General features: G+C 39.0%; 3 long non-coding RNA genes across 3 annotated transcripts; all 3 read right to left on the reverse strand.

The window, feature by feature from the left end:
• Positions 1 to 6,120: 6,120 nt before the first annotated feature.
• LOC117667771 (uncharacterized) lies at positions 6,121 to 8,618 on the reverse strand. Its single transcript, XR_004592142.3, has 3 exons — positions 8,500 to 8,618; positions 7,704 to 7,825; positions 6,121 to 6,541 (listed from the first exon to the last, which is right to left on the reverse strand). It is a non-coding gene; the product is annotated as an uncharacterized LOC117667771 (long non-coding RNA).
• A 1,801-nt stretch (positions 8,619 to 10,419) lies between these two features.
• LOC117667770 (uncharacterized) lies at positions 10,420 to 14,366 on the reverse strand. Its single transcript, XR_004592141.3, has 3 exons — positions 14,224 to 14,366; positions 12,419 to 12,540; positions 10,420 to 10,608 (listed from the first exon to the last, which is right to left on the reverse strand). It is a non-coding gene; the product is annotated as an uncharacterized LOC117667770 (long non-coding RNA).
• Positions 14,367 to 17,776: 3,410 nt separating this feature from the next.
• LOC117667769 (uncharacterized) lies at positions 17,777 to 20,286 on the reverse strand. The gene is made up of 2 exons (XR_004592139.3): positions 20,014 to 20,286; positions 17,777 to 18,215 (listed from the first exon to the last, which is right to left on the reverse strand). It is a non-coding gene; the product is annotated as an uncharacterized LOC117667769 (long non-coding RNA).
• Between the last annotated feature and the right edge of the window lie 1,156 nt (positions 20,287 to 21,442).

The following is a 21,442-nucleotide window of genomic DNA, read 5'->3' on the forward strand; positions in this document are numbered from 1 at the left end:
GACTATATAATAGAGGGTGGTGGCCAGTGATCCCTGTGACGAACAAAAGTAAACCTTGGATAGTCACTAAAGCCTCATCCGGAACTGCTGAGAGGAATATTTATTGTTGTTGGACTTTTGGACGCTGAGTATATTATCTTTCTGTTTCTGTGGAAATAAAGCACTTGGCAGACGGTGTGTATATCGTGGCCAAGTTGAAGATAAAGACCTGGGTGTGTTCCAAGTGCTTCCTTAACCCTCGGCTGGCTGTGTTTGTGTGTGTGTGTGGACGGGGACAGATCACAAACATAGAAAGTGCAGAAAAGGATTTTGGAGTGAATCAACAGTATTCTCTTACCTGCAGCAATGTGGAAAAGAAGAATGACCAGAGGGAAAACAAGGATATAACCTCATTGCTGAGGATTTTTTTTTAACTCTTACAGTTACTGGAACAAAACCACACTAAAGATCTAGATCCAAATCTCAGAAGATGTTCCTCTGCTTATAGAAATGTGAAAATAATGTGTACTGGCATGGGGTTCTTAGAAAATTGTGTAGTATACATTTTTAAAATGAAATAGCATAAACCAGTGGTGGTGAACCTTTTATTTACCAAGTGCCGAACAGGAACACGCTTCATGCCCTGCGGGTGCTCGCATGCCAGGCACGGGAATGAGCGGCTCCTCCCCACATGCTGCGCATGCAACTGCACCATCTGTGCATGCGCACAGCTTTTGTGCATGCACACTAGCGCACACTGCATGCGCAACTGCACCATATGTGCATGGACACAGCTTTCACACATGCAATGCACGCATACAAAAGGTGTCTGTGCATGCACGCACAGTCTCGCATACATGCACAAACACGCGTGCATGCACAGGAAAGCTCTGAAGACCAGCTGCATCCCCTGAATTGCGCACATGCGCATCAGAGGCCTGAACACCAGCTGGGGCGCGCACACATGCACAGTTTCAGGTGAGCTTGGTGACAGCTCGCGTGCCCGAAAAAATGGCTCTGTGTGCCACTTCCAGCACGCGTGCCATATGTTCGCCAACACAAGCATAAACCATCTGACAATTTCATATTGAAATAGAAATTATCTGTTATAGAATAATTTAAAACAGAGGTGAGCAATCAATGGCCTACCCTACAGGATCTCCCTGAGTTCTATAGTTTTTGTGAATTTGTGATATTGTGACCCCAGCTATAAGTTTAACAGCATATTTTTGCAATGATTACTGTTTTAAAACAACAAAAATGCTGCACATTAGCCATTAAGATATACCGTATATATTTTTTAGAACCTAGAGAGAAATGTTCTTCTTAAATGAATTTTTGCCCGACCTCCCTCAGCATTTGATTCTAAAGTCTATCTGCTCATATTGTTAGGAAAGATACTTCTGAATGCTGGTTGGTAGTCCCTTTCTATATGTTAGAGCAGGGCTGTCAAACTCCCGGCCTGCAGGCCGGATACATCACGTGCTGGCTACGCCCATGTCCAGTTTAGCGAAGGAAGAAAAAGTCCTTATATGTCACGTGACCCCACCATGACGACTTGAGTTTGACACCCCTATGCTAGAGATATAGTAAATGCCAAGGAACTTCACTGTTTGCGCAATGGACACATCTATTGTTAGTTCTTTATTAGTTTGACATTAATACTACGGTGAACAAAGTTCTTGGGAAAATATGATTTTAAATTATTAATAGACTCCTAAATGTTGAAAGGGACACGGTGGCTCAGTGGCTAAGACGCGGAGCTTGTCGATCGAAAGTTCGGCAGTTCAGCGGTTCGAATCCTTAGTGCCACATAACAGGGTGAGCTCCTGTTACTTGTCCCAGCTTCTGCCAACCTAGTAGTTCGAAAGCATGTAAAAAATGCAAGTAGAAAAATAGGGACCATCTTTGGTGGGAAGGTAACAGCGTTCCGTGTGTCTTTGGCATTTAGTCATGCCGGTCACATGACCACGGAGATGTCTTCAGACAGTGCTGGCTCTTCGGCTTTGAAATGGAGATGAGCACCACCTCCTAGAGTTGGAAACGACTAGCACATATGTGCGAGGGCAACCTTTACCTTTACCTAAATGTTGAAAATATTCAAAATATTTTATCACTAGATTTTTAAAAAAAAATAGGAAAAATTTGAAGGTACTTTATTTAAAGTACCTTAATAAAGATGAACTTCCTTCTTGCCTTCAGGAAGATTAACATTTTTCTTTACAAGGAAGCTTAGAGTGCAACAACTATCCACTACAATCGTACAGTGTCTACTCATAAATCATTCCCATTGAATACAAATACTTGTTTTAATGCAAGTGTCTGTAGTTGCTTAGACAGTTATAAGACATGAGGGACTCAGAGACACTGTGGGTTTAAGGCAACTCTATATGATAGTTTTTTTATGTTCAAAGAAGACACTCTGTTGTGCATGTGGCTCTGCAGTCCCAGTCTGGTCCAGCAGTCCAGCATAATCGGGGCACCAGAATTCCATTGTTGTAATATATGTAGGCATTATTCTGTGATGCTGTTTATGATTTTCTATCAGTTTTCCGCAACACATTTCTTTAAAACAAGTGGAGGCTTCATAGCACAAGGCTCACCAGTGGGTTCTGTCAGCAGCTACAGCTTCTAGTTCCTTAGGCTGAATGCTATAGTGGCATAAAGTTTCTATCACAGTGTTTTCATAGCACTTGCATGATCAATCGTGAAGTCTCTTCCCAGACTCAAATGCAGTATAAAGCAACCTGAGAGGCATATGGCAGTCATCCATTCTGCTGACATGTCTCCATCTTATCTGGCCTCTGATAATTAGGAAGTCATTGTTGGTGGACTTTGCATGATCCAAGACCTCCAGGTTGGAGACACTGTCTGGCCAACAAATACCAAGGATGGAATGAAGACTGCACATGTGAATTTTGTTGTTGCACATCCACCGTGGAGGGAAGGGGTAAACAGAGCTCTGTAAACTTTTAGCTTTGTGAAAACATGGATGATGTGTTGATTGAAATTCTAATGTCATGATGGCGAACCTACGCAGAGCTCTCTCTGTGGGCATACATGCCATCGCCAGCTGCTCTTGTGGTTTCCAGCTCGTATATGTGTGCCGGTCAGCTGGTATTCGTGGACACCAGAGCTCAGGAAAACAGCCTGGAAAACAGCCAAACACCAGGCTGTTTTTTCAGGCCATTTTCAGGCCGTTTTCAGGCTGTTTTCTGGGCCATTTTCCAGCCATTTTTTGGAGAGTTTTCTGAAGAGTTTTCTGGGCCAAAAATGACCTGAAAATGGCCTGAAAATTGGCCAAAATGCCCAAAAAACATGTATGTGCATGCCAGTCAGCTGGTCTTCGGGTTTCCAGTGCTCCAGCGCACACACATGCACACACATGCATGCATGTTCCAGTTTGGGCACTCGATGCCAAAAAGTTTTGCCATCACTGCTCTAGCATGTAGCCATCCCAATGCTTGGTTGATATTGCTGATTCTGAAGTCAAATGTCTTTGTCCAAAGACCCTTCACTCAAGGTGATGCTTCCTAAGTATTTAAAGCTGTTTCATTTGTCAGATGGATGTTATCAATAATGATTTTGTAATCTATGGGCTTGGTATTTGCCACGGGCTAGTAAAGTATTTCAGTCATGTTCAGACTGCTAATCAGACTAAAGAGCATAGATGCATGTGAAAAAAATTAAAATATTTTTTCAGTGCAAACTGAAAGGAAAAAAAGGCAACAACTAGTGAAACTCATGTATATGTCTGCACCAAATGCTTCATTTCTCCAACTTTGGTTCAATCTTACAAAAACTTTTATAAAAAGGGTTTCATATTTTAAAAACCCTTCCAATGTGCCGTATCAAAAATATACTCAATAAAGTTCAAAATAACCTGTATAATTGCTCTCTAATCCAATATGCATATATCTACCAGTATATCTAATGTGTGCTAAAAATGAACCATTAATCATTACCTGTTTTCACATGCTAAGATAGAGCTGGAGTCACCAAGCTCAACCTGGAATTGCTTGAAATAGCCAACCTGATGGGTGCCAGTAGTAATTGTCTGATTTTATTATATATTTTCTTTTCTCAAAAATTATTGGAAGGAAGGTTTCAAGAAAGCTCTAAGACTTGCTGGTTGGTTCCATGAAATACTTCTGGCTTTCTGTGAGCAGAATCCATGGAACATGCCCATTTTGTTTCAATTATGGGAATGTCTTAATGCATGGGAATAGTGAGTTGGCCCCAGTGAAGGTCGTTTTGCCCTTCTCACACAATCCCTATTGAAGTCTCCCAGCGCTGACTCAGAGGTACATGGTGCCACTAGGCCACACCAACTTCAACTGGTGCCATGTCTCACCAATGTGAAAGATTGCATTTTTAGAAAGATTCAGAAAGAGGGGGATCACTGGTGCTCCCCAAGAACAGTGCCTACTCAGTCTCCGAGTGTTTCGCTGCGCTCTGAAGACCCTGTTGTTCCGCCAGGCCGGGCTATTAACATAACGTTTTAAATTGGGGTATTTTAAATTTCTGGGATTTTAATTGGAGCCTAATTATTTAATGATTTTAAATTTTAACTGTTGTTTTGTTTCTGTGTTTTTAAATAGGCTGTACACCGCCCTGAGTCCTTCGGGAGAAGGGCGGTATAGAAATAAAATTATTATTATTATTATTATTATTAGTCTAAACTTCACTCTGCAGTTTCCCACCCTCCTGGAGACAATCTCTTCAGTCAACAGTATCATCATCTACTTTTCCCTCAGAAATCTTTCCTAATGTACAATCATTAGGCAGTATATATTTAAATATGTATGTCTTATGTAGATACTAGAAAAAAATGAGAAACATCCCTCCCTTTGCAGGAATTCTAAAATGTGCAGTTCTAATTTATTTTTGGGGAAAAGCTTTTTAATTTCAATCCAGAAAATAATTATTAGTATCATGAGATGAGCAAAGCCACAAGAAATGAGGTTTTAGTAATTGCTAAGATTCCAATATGCCAGTTTCTATTTATATTGTATGTAGTTTGACAGTCAATAACCTCCTAAGAGGTCTATCAAAGGTCTTCATTAGCTTTTCGACTGTTTATATTTTTATATAATGTTATATTTTTAACATTTTTATTTCTTTTTGGTATTATTCAAATTTAAACTTCTGTCATAAATTCAGGAGGCAACCTTCATCCTTGTACAACAACATTTCAAACAATACTTTGTCACTTTCCTTCTCTTGCCCCTCTCCTTAAAATGCTTACATACTGAATATATTATCTTGCAGCCTCTCAAAATATTTTGTGAGCCATCTCATATACATGAATAATAGTACAAGAAGAGACACAAATATTCATTATATTTTAGCGGATGAATCACCCTTTAAAGTCATTTAAATCAGATCCTAGATGTCCATAGTTTGCAGATTCTTACAACTCAGAAGGTTGAGTGGAGTTTGAAATACTTAAAGTAATAAACATATGATACAAACTGATGGGACTTTGCCAAGCAAACTAAGGAACTTAGAATCCAGTAACAAAACTCCATGTCTGTAACAAATAATTGAAATCAGAGGAACTTCTACTTGTATCATACGTAATATATTTGGCTGATGGTTCTCTGATATTCTTCCTATTGGTGGGGGAAAGGGGAGGGAATTGTCTCACCACACCAGTCAGAAAGAAAAATGCTGACTATTAGGAGAGTTGCTCCACTGAAGCACGCACACAGAGAGAGAACAGAAGCTGTGTCCCTCCTGTTTCAGCACCACACCACTGCACCACACCACTGCAGGCACCACACCACTGCAGATCCACTGCTCTTCAGGCTAATCTGGTTCTCTTAACAGAAGATTGGCTTGAAGACATGGCAGATATAGGGGAAAGTCTAGTTTGAAAGGTCAAGACTCTCCCACAACCTGAAGCGAAGAGCCCTTCAAAGTAGTACCCAAGAAATGGAGGAGAGAGGTACTCTGGGCAAGAGGTACATAGCTGAATGGTTGTGAAGGTGGCCAGATTGTGGAGGCAATAAGCTGACTTTGTATAAATATATACAAAAGTATGAAGGCTATTGCTTAACGCATTGTAAGCCGCCCTAAGTCTCCAGAGAAGGGCGGCATATAAATCAAATCAAAAAAAGAAAGAAAGAAAGAAAGCAATGACTCGTTGACTGTTTAATAGGGAAAACACCAGGTTATTTAAAGACAAATTTAAATTCCCTCAGGTATAAGTGGAGATGGGATGAAGACCATCTCCTCAGTTCATAGACAGAGGAAAGTTTATGGATGCAATTGTTCATTATTTCATAGGAACACATTAATCAAACTCAAATCAGCACTTGCAGCCGGTGCTTTCAAAATATAATTCAAAATTCAAATGTTTGATCTAAATTCATTAAATTGTTTAATTACACTGTTGTTTCACTGCTTGTTGTTACATAACTGTTTGCAACATCTTCCATTGATGCCATAATTGGCTGAATATTGCAGATTAGAAAGGCAAAGTTCTTGTTAGGGAACATGGCAATAAACTCCCAGGGCTTCACACCTCCACAGGTGCTTGTCATTGGTGGTTTCACTGCTGAAAAGAAACAGAAGATTTTATTACTGATGTGACTTTGTCATGTCCAAGACAATGGATAGAGGTATAGACAAGAGTGGGGGGGAGCACAATTTCAAATTTTATGGTGAATCTAGTCACTTAATTTCTTATTGTTTCTGTTGTCCAATTGCTAAAATGTAACAAGCTATGCCTGGTCACATTGAGGTTCAGTTTGAATCTCTCTTGATCCAAAAAAATAAATGAATAAAATCAACTAGCTCAGCATCCGGTACCCAACAATAGTTACCTACATATCTCAGTGAAGTCTTCTTACATTTGTAAGAAATTTGGGAATTGAGGAAATGGACCTTTAGTCATAGCATTTATAATGTGGACCCCAGCTATGCCATTATCCTTTAGTTAACAAATCATTCCCAGCCTATTCTACCAAGTCTCATTCACCTTCAATTGGTTTCACAAATTCCACATCAGAAGCACTCTCAGGAGCTTGGTACTTTCAACTGAGTGAAGGTGAAATGTGAGTTGGTAAAAGTGTTGAAAAAGCACAAAATGGTGTCATCCAGTAATTGTTGACAAGAAAATTGGTATCATTCTATTTCATAACCAGCACTTTTTTCTTTCTATTTTTTTTCTTGCACTTCCTTTTTTTCTTCTTTTCTTTTTCTTTTTCTTTAGATTTGTCTTTTACTTTATGTAAGATCCTCAATAAATATAAATTAAAAAGTGGAACCTCTGAGAAGCTTATCATGGTTCGGCTAAGCATATACGAAGCTTAGTAATAAAGAAGTCAGATTCCTTTTTCTTACATTGGGTGTTTTTTTTTTTTTGACAAGTTTTATTGATTCCCACCCCAATACACACCTGCATATTTTTTGAAACAGAGCATTGACCGTATCACATCATATCATATACAATTTATCATATTCTAATATATTTTACTTTGTTACCATTTCTGCCAAAGTGTTCTTTTTCCATATTTATCACCTTTTTCTTACATTGTTAATAGGGCTTCTCAATTAGGCTTCCCAGATATGAGCTATAAAACTCCAGATGATCAATAGCAAATAGAGAAAATGTTTATGATCTTGGAAGCAACTAATGCTTATGCAGAGTTTTGCAGGAGAAAAATGCTCTGCCCACATATTTCTCATCTCACAACTAAGAAAGAAATGGATCTCACCGGCAAATGCTTGCAGCACTTGGCATTAATGCCACAGTTGTACGGGAGACTTCCATACACACATTTTTTCTGGAGGCCAATCTGGCAGAAGCCACCTTTCTTCACACAGGTATCAGGTTGTCCTGCATTTATGAAAAAAATATTATTTGAATGAGCAATTGTCATCAAAACACCATGGTTACAGATTTTCTTCATGTACTCCTCTTGCCTGCCCCATGGATGCTACTACATTATCCACAATATTGCATGTGGGAACTAGTGAAGCCCAGAAAAGAATACGTTGTCAAAGGATATTGAGGGATTGCAATATAGTTTCATCTTCATCCTCTTAAGTACAAATGACTTCTAGCAGAAAGATAGGAGGCTACTACACACGTGCCAGGATGATGATAATAATAATAATAGCCTTTATTGTCATTGTACATCATGTATACAACGAAATTGGTTTAGCCTCTGCTAGTGCAATCCATAACAAAAATATGTGTGTGCGCTCCTGTTGCGAACTGGTAGTAAAGGTAAGTAGAACCCACTCCTGACCTGGACCCTAGTAACTGGGAAGGTCTGTTAGCAGCAACACTGATAAAGAAGGACAGCTGGTCTGATTAAAGCACTTATCTAAATTCCAGGGCTCTCCATTTGTTCTTCAAATTCACCTCTGAATGTTGTAAAGCCACCTGTGTGTGATCAAAAAGTGGGAATGATTTTTTTTAAAAAAACCCACCTATTTCTATCAAGCTTTCTTTTTCTCCCCTTCACCCTGCTTCTATTCACCCATGTTTACTCAGTCCCTTCTTACCTGAAGAAACATAGAAGAGAAGAAGCAATGCAAAGGTTAGGAAAAGAAACCTCATGACTGAAGTTTCCTCTGAAATCTCTCCAGCTAGTTCAAAGAAACAGAATTGAAGAAGAGTTAAGAAGACTCCACAAAAAGCCCACCAGATCTGTCTATTTATAACAAGTTATGGTGTCATAAGAATGTGGAAATGTAGTATAGATCATTGATGTGGTAAACATTGCAAACATGTATTTCCTGTTACTCTCCTTTAAAACTCCTCCTCCCCTCCCTTATCAAAACTCAAGGCTCCCCATTGTGTTCACCGGATACTTCTTGTCCTAGGTGAAGTTTGTAGTTTTGCTCAATTGACAATTGCAATACTTCCTGCTGTTAACAGGCAGATGAGCAGCTCAGAGGTCAGGGGTGCTATTCAGCAGATTCTGACAGGTTCTGGAGAACTGATAGCAGAAATTTTGAGTAGTTTGGAGAACTGGCAAATGCCATCTCTGGCTGGCCCCAGAGTGGGATGGGAATGGGGATTTTGCAGTATCCTTCCCCTGCCACATCTACCAAGCCACACCATGCCCACCAAGCCACACCCACAGAACCAGTAGTTAAAAAAATTGAATTCCACCACTGTCAGAGGTGCAAAAGTGTCAGGAATATTGGAGGGCAGTAGGTGGCCCACAGAGAAAAGGAAATGTTACAGCTTCATCATCATGAAATTGACTAGTGAAACACTGGGAAAAGGATCAAGGTTTGAAAAATCAAGAAGACTCAAATCAAGAAAGAAGCTGGATCTAATGGGCCCAAAAGGAAGGTCCCAAGCAGCCATGCTGAGATGACTATGAAAACCTCTACAGCTGGACAGGACCTTGGTTGTTAGAAAGGCGAATTCAGCAGAGAATGAGTTTGTGGAAATTCTCACAGTTCCTTTCACATGTATTGTACCTTAAGGAGACTTCTTAATGTGTTGTGGAGGAAGTGGGGGGAAAGGACTAATAGCTTCTGAGCAAGCTGTCTCTCAAGGCTCTGAGTTCATTAGTTTATCAGTGATTAAATTCTGGCACCTATATCACACAATGTGTGTATACACATGGCTGATGTTTCTTTATAAATTATGAGGCTCTTCTCATGTGGCCATATAAAGGACACGAAGGTGAAAATGAACTTTTTGGATCCCCCATTTCAAACCTGGCTTGTTTCAAATGAAGTAGAAAAAGAGCTGGACAGCTTCTGATTGGGAGAGCTTATGGAAATCAGCTTCTTGAACTCAGGATGGCTTTTGCATTAGAAACTCCAGATACTGTATACACTGTATGCATTCATAGGAACAATTTAACCTGTGGTGGCACAACTGGAATGTAACTTAAGGCCCTAATTTACAATCAAGCTAAAGTGTAACCTACCAAACATTGGCCAACAGAAATCTATCAGCATAAAATCTGCTGCCATCCAAATGGCATTCCTGAGTTGGGGGGGGATCAAGATGACACCTATGATCTAAAACCTACTTCTTTTTTACATTGCAGTTATTGAAAGTCATGTCCAAAGACTAGAGATGAAAAGAGGGAAGGATCCATCCCAATTTGGGTTTATCCCACACCTCTCAATCAACTGACCATGACATCTGTGAAGCTGGCCAAAATTACACCCACAGCAATACTAGGTCTTGTTGCCTATTCAATGGTGAAACCATCAGACTAGCTAAGGAAAAGTGTAAGCTTCTTCATGCATGTGTTAGAGATGAGATGAAGGCATTCTCATGAACCCCAACCCCCCCCCCCCGGTAAACATATGAAAGTTTATGAGTGCAATTGTTCATCATTTCATAAGAATAGCAATGTGGCCAAAAGGTCTCTCAGAATTCCAAACCCAGTAATCAGATTCAGATCACCATTTGCAGCAGACACTTTCAAAAGGCAATACAAAATTCAAAAATGTGGTCCAAATTCATTAAATTGTTTAATCACAATGTTGTTTCACTGCTTGCTGTTATGTAACAGTTTGCAACATCTTTCATTAATATCACAATTGCCGAATATTTCACACTAGAGAGGCAAGATTCTTGTTAGGGAAGATGGCCATAACCTCCCAGGGTTTCACTGGTGCTTTTCATTGGTGGTTTCACTGCAGAAAAGAAACAGAAGATTTTATTACGGATGTGACTTTGTCTTGTCCAAAACAATGGATAAATGTATAGACAAGTGTGGGGAGGAGCACAATTTAAGATTTGATGGTGAATCTAATTAGTTAATTCTTATTGATTCTATTGTTCAGTTCCTCCACGTTTACAGGGTGGACCCCAGCTATGCCATTACTCTTCAATTAACAAGTCATTCCCAGCATATTTTAAACTAATCCTCATTTACCTCCAATTTGTTTTCACAGATCAGAAGCACTTTCAGCTGAATGAAGGTGAAATGTGAGCTGAAAAAAATTCACTGATACACTAATTTAGTCACTTTGCCACAGAATGAAATAAGATTTGTTTGGTAGGATCTGTTTTTAATGAACCCCTGTTGGTTTCTGATTGTAGTTTTATTTCCTCCTAGATGTTTGCAGATTTAAGATAACTTTTATTGTCATTTTCTTCTGTGGGCACTCTGGCACATATTAAAAATGAAATTCTGTTGCCTGTTCTCAAAAGTGTACAAATACATAATACACATATAGATATGCTATATACATACATATGTATATACCTACACCATAACATATGAATATGTATACATATTAATCACTGTCCATCTTGAATGCATAGTGGAAAAAGGAAGCCTGAGATTTCACAGTGTTGATACTGTATGGAAAAAACCTGTGGCTGAATCTGGATGTTCTGCTTCGGATACCACGAAGCCTCCTCCCAGAAGGTAACAAGGAAAACCAGTCGTGAATGTGTAGCATCCCAGACAATCCTGCGGACTCTGCTCAAGCAACGCTTATATGCTATGTCTTGGATAGAAGGGGGTGAACTGCCAATAATCTTTTCTGCCATCCTCACTACTCTGCACTGCCTTCCTGTCTGAAGCAGTAATGCTTCCAAACCAGACTGCAATACAATATGACAGAATATTCTTGATCGTCCCAAATAGATTTGTTATTTATTCATGCTTGAATTCTCAATCTGATCTGATTCCCAACATTGGGAGCAAGGAAGGCAGCTATAGAGTATGATCTTGATGACTTGCTCAGAGGAAATTCATAGCTACTCAGTTTACTACTTGATAAATATAGAGAAAATTACTCAATTCTTAATTCTTTTTTTATGTGGTATACCACCTATTGATACAGTCTGATTCTTGAGGATCATCAGTAAGTGTATATCTTAAAGCTGTGGTATCAGTGTTTCCTGATAGCTAATACAATGCAATTGTAAGAATAAATAAATAAAAATTAAGGGAATGGGGAATGATTTTATGGGATCAGCTCACGTGAAGTATATACAAGCATAACAATAGATTTATGCAGGTGTTTTCCTGTGCTGAAATAGCAAAACTGGCTTGATAAATGTGGAATAGCTATAATCCTCACTTCCAATGTGGGCTTTAATACTAAGTCTTTCCAAAACAGGTATTCCAAAATAGGAAAAAGATTAATGAACAAAAAGCCTTTATTCTACTGCTATCTGTCTCATTTCATTTGCCATCATATTTGGATCATCTGAAAAAGTTGTCATGGCTCAGATAAGGACATATTAAATAAGAAAATAGACACGTTTAAAAAAACAAGTCAGATTTCTTTTTCTTATACTGCAGATGAGGCTTCTCAGTTGAGTTTACCAGATCCAAGATGTAGAGATCTAGATGAGGAATAAGTGGTAGAAAATTGAGAAAACTCTTACTCTCTTGCAAACATCTAATGTTTATGTAGAGTTTCGCAGTAGAGAGATGCTATGCCCATATATTTTTTATCTCATAACTAAGAAAGAAATGGATCTCACCGGTCCACGCTTGCAGCAGAGGGCATTAATGCCACAGTTGTATGGGAGACTTCCATACTCGCATTCTTTTTGAAGACCAGTCTGGCAGAAACCACCATCCGAATAACAGTTTCGTAATTGCCCTGTATTTATGAAAAATTATTCGAGTGAGCAGTTGTCATCAAAACACAATGATATATTTTGCCTTCAATAAATCAATGAAAGATGAGAAGAAAGTTTATTTTATTGACTTCATTTAGACAGCATATTTCATAGCTATTTAGCTCTTGCAAAAGACACTACTGTCAACATACAACAAGAAAATCAGCTGAGCTTGAGTTTTCTGCAAAAAAAAATCTTGAGGAATTTAGGGATAATCTCATATTTCCTATTGGGAATGTGTAAGATTGGCTGTTGAGCAATGGAAATGAAGCCTATAGCAATTGCAGCAGTAGGAAAAACTAATGAATAAGTAGCAAATTTTAAGATGCTGAAAATGAAGGGAACCCAAGCAGAAACTGCCCAGCCCTAATGCTGAGGACTTAAGAATACTGATAAAGGGGAAAGGGAGATGTATCAATGTTCCTGGAAAGAACCAGGCAACTCTTTTTAGACACAGACATTGCAATGAACCTGCAACAAGGAAATCAGCTGCCCTAGAGCAACATGTACTGTAACTTGTTTTATACAACACACTTCTCTCTAAGCCCAGGGAAAAAAACATCTTTGTGATATAGACCCCTCACATCCTGGACACAAACTGTTTCAATTCCTCCCCTCGGGATGAACAACTGGACTCAGAGTTTTTTTTTTTTCCCCTCTTGCCATCACTCTGCTGAACACCTAATTCTCACGGTGTTGTCATATGTCTAAGTATATTTACCCATGTAGTATGGCTATATTAGTGTTATCCTTCCCAACTTTTCTACTACCTTTGCTTATTGGTATCGCTATTATGATTATTATTACTCTGTTATTTTGCATATACACTGAAAGCTTCTGTACAGGAGACAAATTCTTGGGTCACGTTTGGCCAAAGAAAGGATTCTATTCTATTCTATTCTATTCTATTCTATTCTATTCTATTCTATTCTATTCTATTCTATTCTATTCTATTCTATTCTATTCTATTCTATTCTATTCTGGTGATGGGGAATTGACGGCATGGACAACTCCCATAAAAAGGAGGACAGGCTTTTGGTCACTTAATTATTCTTACCATTTTGACTTTTCCTGGGAACACTTCCTTCTTACCATCCCCCAACAACCCTCTTAAAAAAAAATAAGCATACCTTCCTGCAACTAAAGAAACAAGGTCAATAGATAGGTCAATGAGAGCCACTTTGGCATGGTTGTTAAAATGCCAGGTTAGAAACCTAGAGATCATAAACTCTAGATCTGCCTTTGGCACAAACCAATTGGCTTATCCTGTGTCACTTATTCCCTCTCAACCATAGGAAGGAGGTAATGGCAGACCACTTCCAAATCCTGCCCCAAAAAACTACAGGGATCTGTCCAGGCATTTGCCAGTAGTATAGACTGATTCATTTTAGTATGGTCTAATGGGTTGCACAAGTGCATTTTCACATAATCAACACCGTTGTATTAATTCTTTCATCATCTAACAATCAATAAAATTCTGAGCCTAGTAGCTAAGAGGGTCCATTAGCAGAAAGATTGATGGAGAAGGACGTATGAGATTCAAGTCATGAATTACCCTCAAAAGTGGGAATAATTTTTTTAAAAACCTTATTTCTTTCATGCTTTCTCTTTTTCCCATTCTGCTTCTATTTCCCCCCCCCCCAGTTTACTCAGCCCCTTCTTACCTGAAGATACATAGAAGAGAAGCAGCAAAGCAAAGGCGAGGAAAAGAAACCTCATGATTGAAGTTGCCTCTGAAATCTCTCCAGCTACTTCAAAAAAGCAGAACTGAAGAAGAGTTAGGAGGACTCCACAAAAAGCCCAGCAGAGATCTGTCTATTTATAACAAGTTATGAGGTCATGGTAATGTGGAAATGGAGGGTAGATCATTGATCATTGATACGGCATCATTGATATGGCAAACATTGCAAACATTTTACTTCCTCTTACTCCCCTCTTAAAATGCCACTCCTTTTTATCCTTTTTATCAAAACCTGTTGCACCCCATTTTTTTCATGGGAGATTTCTTGTAACACGTACAAGTCTATGGTTTTCATCACATGCATATTGATGAATCTTCAAATGTCACTTGCAAGTTTGCTAAGGAGGATTAAGTAGCCACAAAGTTTGCTGTAATGAAATGCCAAACAATCCATTCAGTTGACATGTGTGATTATAATTATATAGGGATGGAGCTAATATTAGCATTAAAATTTGTGCAGTGTTTGCCGATTTGATAAGTGTGTTTGAAGTAATAACAAATATGGAAACCTATGTAATACTTAGCTGTCTTTTGATTGTTAAATATGCAAACTCATTTATGCAATCACCTATATTTTGAGAAGAGAACAAATTGTAGAAAGGCCATGGGAAACTATGGAGAATAATATCTTTGTATTTCCTGGAAATTTTCCAAGCTCTTTCCTTATAGTCCCAGGGTATATTTGATTTTTTATAGGTGGGTCCTCAAGTAAATATTAGTGTGTTAAATTTATGGGGTGGAGACATATTAATCCCACTGAAGATATAATCTGTCTTCTTTTTTTTTTTTTAAGTCTTAAAGTTGCACTCCATACATCTGAGAGAGTGAATGATTATTTTTTGTTGTTGTTGCTATTGCTATTGTTGGCAAGCAAGGTGTAATGGATGGGGAGACAAAGTCAAGCAAATGTACATTTTTCCCCTTATTTAGCACCATGTTAAAAAGGACAACACCATTCTTCAGTCTTACAAATTATAAGAGAAGGAGAGGGATCAGCAATTGAAGGGTGAAATTTCACAGAAATTTCACTTTTCTGTCATCTCAATTAACAACCATTTCCTTTCCTTTCTTTTTCCCTTTTCTTTTCTTTTCTTTTCTTTCCTCTTCCCCCTTTCCTCTTTCCCCTTTCCTTTCCTTTCTTTTTTCCTTTTCTTTTCTTTCCTTTATTGCCTTTGAGTCAGTCTTAATACTTGGCAATTGCCTGGATAACTCCCTGCTGCATTCTTGACAAGATTTCCAATCTAATTTGCCAGAACCTGCTTCCGCGGGCTGTCTTAATCAATGTACCAAACTGGTTGTCTTTCTACTTTCTTCAAAACCTAAACATTATTTGCTGCTGGCATTTTCAAAACATTATGTCAGATGATGATCCTATCCCATGTTTAATGGTTGCTGAATTGCCTTGACATTGCATTGCTCCAGTTGATGAGTGATAGCAATTTTGGTCCCATTGGTCAATATTTCAGAGCTGCTCTGAAAACATTGGAAAAGGGGTGGGTTTTTTTTCCCTAGTGGTGCCTGAAGATATCAGGAATAAGTTAGCAACTTCTAGGTACTTGTACATGTCAAATTGAAAAGACTAGTTGTAAATACAGCTAAGATAATACACGTATCCTCCCAAAGCAAAATAAAAGAAGTTTGAGGATGCCAATACTCTACATGTTCTCTTTGTTCACCAACAGATCATACAGGTCAAGATGGGGAAACCTCACATAGACTCTGGTTTCATATCCTCAATCCAACCAAATCCAGTTTTATATCTATCTTCTATGGCAAAAAATATCATTTAAAGGTTTGTATATCTGTGTGTATCTGTGTCTTTACCATGAGAAATGATATAGAATGAAAAGAAAAAAGAAAACAAAGAATAAGTAGATTATGTAGGTGGAAAGCTGGTGGTTCTGTAGTGAACGTGGCAAGCTTGGAAAAACAAGCTTTAAAAGAAAGGTATCATAGAGCCCAGTTATTCACTTGCTTTCTTCGCTCTTGCCTTATTAGTTCTTTGTTTTTGTTACAGGTTACAAATATTTAATAAATATATGCAAATTGAAATTAAGATGTCAAAGTAAATCTAACATATACATCAAATTCTGAACTAATAGCCCCAGTTCATTCTCACAAGGGACTTTTTGTTGTGTATATTAGGTGTTACTTGTCTGTGGTCATGGAATTGAACTGGCTTTGTAGACTATGTATGTAGTCTACATACATGTAGACAAGAGAAAATTGTTAGCCAAGACCTCTATTCTCTAGTCTTGCTTTGCAAAATAAAATAATCATCCCTTATGACAGGGGTCACCAAATGTGACTCCTCCATTCGTAGGAACTGAAGTCTACAAACCTTAAAGTTCCCAAGTATGGAGACCCCTGCCTTATGAGAATCAACTCAATATTTTCTCCTTAATGTTCACTCAACATTAAGAAAATCTGTCCTTTTGTAACTCTGTGTCATTAGGCTGCCTTCTAGATCATAATCAGCAGATCCTGCCTTCTAGTACATCAGCAGCAAACAGATATTTTCCATTCTTCTTTGTGGCAATGCTTCAGCTGCATTAAAAAAACAACCTCAGTAGTGCTATAGTCCAATGACAGAGCACATGCTTTGGATGCAAGAGATCCTATGTTCAAACAGCAATCTTTATCATTTGGAAGGGTTTTTGTTACAAGCTTGTGAGAAGTCTTTAGCATTTGACTGGGCAGCACAGAGCTAACTAGAGCAACGGTCCAATTCAGTACAAATAGTTCTCAACTTGGAACCAGTTGCTTAGCAATCATTCGAAGCTACTTATGACCCGGTTTTAAAGTTCCAACATTCCCCTCCCCCTGGTCACATTATTGTATTTTGGGTGCTCAGCAACTGGCCCATATTTATGGTCATTTGCAGCACCCCAATTTACTGAGGTAAATTGATCACAATTTACAAAGGTTTTGCCAGAAACAGATATTTATCAATAAAGGAGAATATTTGTAATTCTGAATTGAAATTAAGGGTCCTTGTTGCTCTCTGAGTTTGCTTGTTTTCTTGCAAATTACCCTAACTAGGTAATATCATCAGTGCTAGTAAAGGAGTGCTGTTTGCTGTCATTTATAAACAATTTTTCTTTTGTTCATAAACTGACAGCAAACAGTATTCCTTTCTAGCACTGATGATGTTACCTAGTTAGGGTAATGAAACATTTGCAAGAAAATAAGCAAGCTCAGAGCGCACCAAGGACTCCTCACAGATATTTATTTCCAGTTTCCAACAAAAAGCACCCCATAAAAATTAATGGGTAGCTTAAAGACCATCACTTTCACTTAATGGCCACCTTGTTTGTTGAATAATCACTGCATTAAAAAAAAAGGTCATAAAATCTGATTGGTCACATGATAACCTGCTTTGTATCTGTCATGATTTATGACAGTAATTGCCAGGTTCAATTATGGTCATAAGTCAAGGACTACCTGTTTAAAAAAACTTTACATATTAAAAAGACTAGGCTAAATTACATGGTTTAATTGCTAAAGCAACCTTCGTGTTTCAACATGCTCCATACTTATGCCAGGGTTCAATAATAAATCCACAGTTTGGAAAAACTATACAATTTTTTAAAGTGTGGAGCAGGGATAATTTTCTAGCAGTATTGGAATAAATGATTAGTACACCGTCCATATAACTGTCCTGTTTCGTCACTGAACTGCTGAGCATGAAGAAGCATTAAATGAAAACTAAAATATTGCATTGCTTCAGATATTCTAGTTCATAATTTTGCAACATTTATGTTGGTGTTTCTTCTTGGCTTTTATCTCGGCAACATTTCAACCGGAAATGGTAACACGTTCCAATCTCAATTTCATTGTAGTAACATTGACCAGCCCGGTGGCATCTTCCTCCTTTTTGCCAACAGACTCTGGCAGATAAATTCAGACCGGTTCCTTAACAAAAGAAAAATTGTAATCAGAACCACTTGTTACCAATGCAAAATGAATAAGAAAATAGGATGAAAATCATTTGTAGCTTAGTGGCCCGAACACCTGTGTGTGCAATAGATTTTCAATTCAACCCTAGATATCTTCAAGTAAAAGATTGCAAACTAAAAAAAAAACTTGCCAGAGGTCTGACAATTGTTGCAACTGGGGAATTAAAGAAGATAGCGATGGGCTAGATCAGAGGTCTTCAAACTTGGCAGCTTTAAGACTTGTGGACTTCAACTCCCAGAATTCTCCAGCCAACTGGCTGGAGAATTCTGGGAGTTGAAGTCCACAAATCTTAAAGCTGCTAAATATGAAGACCTCTGGAATAGATGGTTGATGATCTGAAAGCAAATCGGCAATCCAGCTTGCCCCAGTGTACACCTGAGCCAGTCAACATTTCTGGAGTGCAGATGCATAAAATCATTCCTTAACTCACTTCCAGGCAACAGCTCACACATTCTCTGCCTGTGTTTTCTGGCTCCGAGTTAGAAATGATGTTTTTCACACTGAACTGAATCAACCCTTACTCTCTGCTTTATGTGCTGCACTTCAATTCCTTGTAAGAAAAATCAAATCAAAGTTATCTTAAAGGAGAGATGGGCAGAGAAAATTTTAATAAATAATATTAAAAAAAATTTTTTTAAAAAAAACATTCTCTATTCCATTTACCTACTTTATCCTGTGGCAGGAACAATTCTTTTCTTCCTTTTATCCACCATCACTTTTCACCAGGGGAACAGTGAAAAGATAAAAGGTTTGTTTTGTTTTCTACGAGTTCATTGAGAATTTATTGATGAACAAGTTCAGTGATGGAACAACCTGCTGTTGTTTGGTTTACTTGCTTTAACCGAGTGAAATAAAATTGATGAGAATTCTGCCATTTTCCCCTTCTAGCCCAAGTAATAGGACAAATGGTAAAACTGGTTTCCTTCCTTCCTTCCTTCCTTCCTTCCTTCCTTCCTTCCTTCCTTCCTTCCTTCCTTCCTTCCTTCCTATCCAGCCTATCCAGGAGGGCTAAGGCAGAGTAAGCTAACAATCAGAAATCATGACAGACACAGTCCAGAAAAAAACATCAAGCCATCACAATGACCAAAAGAAGGGGCTGAAATCCATAATGAGATTTATTAAATCAGCTTTATTTCCAGCTGGTTTATGCATGGGAGATGAGCAATTGCAGAAAAGCTCTCAACCAGATTCTGGTTCTGTGAAATGGAATGTTTTGTCCCAAATCTAGAATGTATTGATAATCACTGACATGAGGATTTTACACTGGGATTAGAAAAAAACTTCAAGAAAATAAGGCCATCTACTGCTACTTGTTATGATTGCTATGTACCATATCTAGAATTCAAGATCGTCCACTTCAATTCTAGTAACTGAATGAAAGATCTTTGAGGAAAACAGAATGCTGTTGTGGTCTGTTCCAGCAATCCTTTTGTTCTTAATGAATTCTAGTCCCATTTTAGGCACAAAGCTAGCTGGGTAATTTTGAGCCAGTTACTCTCTCAGCTCTCGGAAAGGGACAGTGGCAGGCCATTTCTGAAAATTTGTCAAGTGCAAAGATTTGTCCAGGTTGTCACCAGAAGTCAACATGGATTTAAAGGCTCCAAAACTATTACACTGGAGATACGGACCTTGACATGACAATATAGGCATCTCTTTCCCTTATGTGATATATATTGGGCAACTTGTCTTTTTTTTTCAAGGGGGACAACCCTTGAAAGGTATCCTGTAGAGCAGCAACTCTTACACATCTTACCTAAAGAGATAAGGAAGGCAGCAAAAAGAGCAACAACTAACAGCTTACAGGAACTCATGGCTGAGAGGGTCATCACCTGTAATCATCGATTAACTGGAACAAACAACAACAATAGAAAATGAATGTCAAATAAAGCTTTTCAGTGGCTAGCCAGAAAAGGGGGAAATGGGTCAGATAGTAGCAATTCAGTTCATAATTTGTTTTATCTGTAATGAGATGGAGAAAGAATGTGTTAGCCTCCCATCAGACTAAACCCATAAACTCACCTTAACCAAGAGTAAACATTCTGTTTCTCTATTGGCCAAAGCAAGTCATGTGACAACTCTGGAATGCTCCATTGTTGATTTTTTTTTTTCTGTTTTAGATCTTCTACTAGAAAGGTCCATATTCTGGTCATGGCTGTGATTAATCTTCAGACCCTAAATGACTTATGCAATTCTATATTTAGTTTAGTTTAGTTTAGTTTATTTGATTTGTAAACTGCCCTACTCCCGAAGGACTTAGGGCGGTGAACAGCCAAACAATAAAATACATAGATACAAAAAATTTAAAAACCAGATAAAATCAAATTAAATCATTTTGGCCCAGACAGATTAAAACACCCCAATAATTTAAAAACAGATTAAAATTTACATATTTAAAAAAGGGAAGAGATTAGGCCAAGCCCGCCTGATGGAATAAAAAGGTCTTCACAGCGCGGCGGAAGGTGTGCAGATCCGGGATCCTCCGTATCTCCGGGGGGAGCTCATTCCAGATGGTAGGTGCCCCCACAGAGAAGGCTCTCCCCCTGGGGGCCGCCAGTCAACACTGTTTGGCTGACGGCACCCAGAGGAGTCCCTCTCTATGAGAGCGTACTGGCCGGTGGGAGGCTATTGGTGGTAGTAGGCAGTCCCGTAGATAACCAGGTCCTAAGCCATGGAGCACTTTAAAGGTGGTAACCAAAACCCTGAAGCGCACCCGGAAGACCACCAGGAGCCAGTGCAGCTCGCGCAGGAGAGGTGTTACATGGGAGCGCCATGTGGCTCCCATTACCACCCGCGCGGCCACACTCTGCGCCAGTTGCAGCCTCCGGGTGCTCCTCAAGGGGAGCCCCATGTAGAGAGCATTGCAATAGTCCAGGCGGGAGGTGACGAGGGCATGAGTGACCGTGCATAATGAGTCCCGATCCAGAAAGGGACGCAACTGGCGAATCAGGTGAACCTGATGAAAAATCCTCCCGGTCACGGCCGTCAAGTGCTCTTCTAAAGACAGCCGTGAATCCAGGACGACGCCCAAGTTGCGAGCCCTCTCCGTGGGGGCCAATGATTTGCCCCCAATAGTCAGTGATGGCGTCAACTGACTATATTGGGACGTCGGAAACCACAGCCACTCGGTCTTGGAAGGGTTGAGCCTGAGCCTGTTCCTCCCCATCCAGATCCGTATGGCCTCC

This window comes from Pantherophis guttatus, chromosome 1 (assembly GCF_059756535.1).
Source record: "Pantherophis guttatus breed Tessera chromosome 1, ASM5975653v1, whole genome shotgun sequence".
NCBI lineage: Eukaryota > Metazoa > Chordata > Lepidosauria > Squamata > Colubridae > Pantherophis > Pantherophis guttatus.